The sequence below is a fragment of the Mchenga conophoros genome, linkage group LG12 (genome assembly GCF_057382185.1).
Source record: "Mchenga conophoros isolate Kocher_MC1m ecotype Shallow Benthic linkage group LG12, M_conophoros_male_GT1.1, whole genome shotgun sequence".
Taxonomy (NCBI): Eukaryota; Metazoa; Chordata; class Actinopteri; order Cichliformes; family Cichlidae; genus Mchenga; species Mchenga conophoros.
In genome coordinates, this window is record NC_140537.1 from 28754960 (window position 1) to 28759219 (window position 4260).

Here is a 4260-nt window from a genome sequence, read left to right on the forward strand (position 1 = left end):
ACTACTTAAAGAAACTACAGGAAAGCTGCCTAAGAGAAGAATTAAGGTATTCAGATAAAATATCGACATTTAAGCTCAGTAGCACTTTTTAACTTTCATAATAGATTTGGTTGCATTTTGGAAAGTTTTAATAAAATGCTGAAAATATTTTCCATTTTACTATGAAAATAAAAAGAAAATGAGGGCAGCTCAAGACTTTTGGACACTACTGTAATTTAATAATTGTAATATTTTTTAAAAGTGAGATTAATGGTTAAACACTGACTTTATATCCAACCAACTTCACATGTGTCTCAGTATCCTCTCTTTTTTAACACCCTGCTCGGCTCTGCCAAACAAAAGATTGTAAATCATTTGTGTAAATCACAAAACAAACCATGCAAATTATTCCAGACAATATAGGCAGAGTGGTTTGTTAACAGCTACTTCAGTCCTTCCTATCGTCTGCATTCCTAAACCAAACAGGCAATCTAATCATATATAACACTTGCGGGTGGTCTCACTATGAATATGTGTGTTTATATGATTTATCTTTGGTTTTTGTGATGATGAAAGAATTCAAACAAAGTGGTTTTGGCACAAAAAATGTTGGCTTGACAGTTTGGGACTGAGGTTGGAGGTTTGGATTAAAATACGGGGAAGTACAGGAAAGGACAATGACATGCCTGTGTGTTTGTTTATGTTTGTGTGTGTGTCCGCTGTTTACCCCCGTCTCTACTGAAAAACCATTACGCTAGTATTTTTCAAACTTCCTCAACAACTCCTAGTACTGTGGTCCCAGTTTAATAAGTATCGTGAATGGTGCTTTTATTGTGAAAGCTGCACAGCTAGGGGATTATCCTAATATCGAAATTCAGTTATATAGAAAACCTTTCACATATCAACTTGTTTTGAGCAGCCTACTCTCCCACGACATGATGGGACCTTTGGAAGTTTACCCAAAATTCAAGTTTTCTCTATTGAATTATCAAAACACAAAATAAATGAATAAATAAAAATAAATAGAAAATACAAGGTGCCTGTGCCCGTTTCTGTTACTTTATATTACAGACTATAACCCATGATACTGTTGCTCAGAGCTGGTCCTGGGAAAATGTGAGATTTGTTACATTGTGACACTTGAAACTGGTTCAGTCATTTTTATCAGTATGGTGGACCTACTAAAAAAGTACTGGGCGCTTCTGATGACTCCTAATTGTTGGCACAGTGTGTGGTGAGTTAATAATAATCCTTTAAACATCTTTTAAGCCATTCTGCTTTTTCAATCCAGAGCTGTCCACCCCAGACAGGTCACTCGTCCATTACAGGGTTAACACTGAGTGGCAACCTCACACTCTCTGATTATGTCAGTTTAGATTCACCAATTACCCAAGAGGCTGGAGAGAATCCAAACACTCCCAGGGAGACCATGTAAACTCGACAGCGACAGGCCTCAGCTGACCGAGTGTTTGGACGGCTGCTTTAACCAACACGTCCCTCTGCAAGCAGAATCTAACCCTGCTTTACACCACGAGTGGGGGTGTTACAGTCCCAGCAGGTCCACTGTGGGTTGTTGTGCATCTCTGTGTAGTGTTGCTCTCTCACTTCCTCTTCTGAGTTAGGTACCACCACTCTTCCTGTGGAGCAATGATTTGCACACAGCTGACTCTACTTGGCAAAACACCCTAGGAGTGCAAAGTCTAGGAGTGAGAGGAAGTATCTAGTTCCCCTGTGTCATTATCCTGGCAGCGTTTGGGTAGTGTGTGCCGTTGTTTACTTCTCTGGGTAAAGGAGTGGGTTTGCTTTACCTTTTTAATTTCCACTTAAACCCTTCCTGCCTAGAACACAAGTTTTTCTGTTGTCCTAGTCATTTCTTTCAAATAATATTTGTAATATGTAATATGCAATGTTTGCTCTTTGTCTTCTTTTCCCCTGGAACACTCTTATTGTCACACCTTCTTGGAATTTCTGAAAAATGTTATAAACTATGCATGGAAACAAACGGTCCAAATGAGAGTCCAAGGCAAGGATTCCCAGCATTAATGTACCAATCTGGAGAGGAAAAGGGGATATTTTTGAGTTCTCCTACTATTGCCCCATCCAGATGTTTAATTAATTTAAATAACAAGAATGTGTTCAGGACAGGATTTCACTTGAGCTAATCTGGTAAAGCATTCCGAGAAGCTTATGTATACAGAATCCAACTCCTCAACAGGAGCGCCATCAACACGGTACAAACCATGTTTGACTCTTATTGTTCTTCACGACACGTGTTGGTGTCCTGAAAAAGTTTGGCTTTTGTGCTCCTGCGGTCTAAACTCTGCATGGACCGGATCACAACTGATATTCAAAGACCACATCTAAGGACGCAATTGTTGTCACATCAATAAAAGAACTGGCTAAATGAAAACAGATTAGGGCTGGGCAGCAAGAAGAAAGGATAAATGTCAATGGAATAATAACACAATAAATGGTCAGTTGAAATAGAAGACTTTAAGAATGTAATAAAACTCAGGTACCTTGGATTAGTGAAATGTAAAACTATTTCACGGTTAAAGCTTACTCTATATGGAAACAAATGCTAGCCTGCAAATCATGCCAATCCTTCGCTCTGACATTATTTGACTAGGTCACAGTATGCTACGGCTCCTAGCTGAAAGCAGTAAGTGGTGAAGGCAGCATTTCTAAATAATACAAGAATACATCTTAGCCAAGAAAGACCATCTTACCTAATCCAAAGATAACATCCAAGGGAGCCAAAATTATTCCTGAAGATCTCCTGGTCAAAAGCGTGTGACACCTTGCTTGTGTCAAAAACAGAGTATAAAATATGGATTTGCCTCCCACTGATTTTGGACTTTTGGGTCACATTATTAGTTTTACAGCTGACTTTAGCTATACTTGGTTACCAAGCTGCATTCATAAGTTATAAATGTGCAACATACAGACACAAACACTGGGTAGTTAGTGGTAACTGAAGGACTAATAAAACAGTAAAAGATCAGTCATCAAAACTGAAGCACAAACTTCTGGGATGGTCAGCAATACAAAGCAAGCCGTAATACAAGACAGATAATACATTAAAGACAGACTGAAGAGCTCCAGTTTAATAACTAAGTGGGGCATGAGGCCTAGCAGACAGTGGCTCCAGCTGCCAGTCAGAACACCTGACAATCAAAGCTATCATACCCCCTTTAATTATCCAGGTATATGAGTTATTATTAAAATAATAATAACAATCATCATCATCAGCCCAAGGACAGTTGCTACGAGGATCTAAACATGCTTTTTAATGTTGTAAAGTTGGACATTTCAATACGAGCCTGTGGGGACTGCTTCCCTTCTGCAGTCCCGACAAACTGCACTTCTTGCAGCTTCCATCTTGTATTCATTTTGCAGTTGCAAAGGCAGCTCCTCTTTGTCGAAAAGCAGTCAAACACCAAGAAAAGATAAAGTGAATTCTTTGTTTTTACAGTGCCTTTGGTCCCGTTTTTTTCCTCCATCGTGTCTAATTTTTTTCTAAATTGCAAAAGCTGTGGAATGCAAAAAAATAAAAATACATTTAAAGTTTCATTTACCTTTTTTAAAGTATTCACTTTGCAGTATAGAACATCGTGCAGCTATGTATCTGTTGGTGAAACGATGCAAGACGTTTTCAATTTACAGCAGAACTTATTTATGCTTAGGCGTACATTCTCTATTTTTCTAAGGACCCTACACACGGCCATGGCAACAATAAACTCAGGTCTTCCTGTGCTTTGTTGCACTTTCACTTTCTGAATGTCATTATTGTGGTTAGCAACAGTATCCCCGTGAAGGGCAGTTGACATCACTGTGTTAATTTTCCAGCTCGCATGTGATGCAGCTGCTCACTGCTTTCTGTAAATGAGCGCCATTAGCTCATTTACAGTCAACAAGACACCCCCAGCTGCCCAGCACTGATTGTGTACGAGTCTTGAGCTGAATGTGTTTCTTGCATACTTCATGAACTCACTGTCATCTTTAATTAACACCTGTAACGTCCCCTGTGTTTGTGTGCTTCGGGTCAAGAAAACAAGTAATTGCTTTCTTCACATGATACCATCAGCCATGTGGACTGACTCACAGCAGGGAAGCTTCAGCTAGAAAAAAAAGACTCACTTGGTTTTGCAAATCACACTACATGGCAACCAGGTTTGCAGCCACTCAGATTCACTGGCATTTGCTGTGAACATATTAGGTATTTGAACAGACATTCTTATGGAGGGGACAAACACATCTTAGTGCAGATAACATCGCATG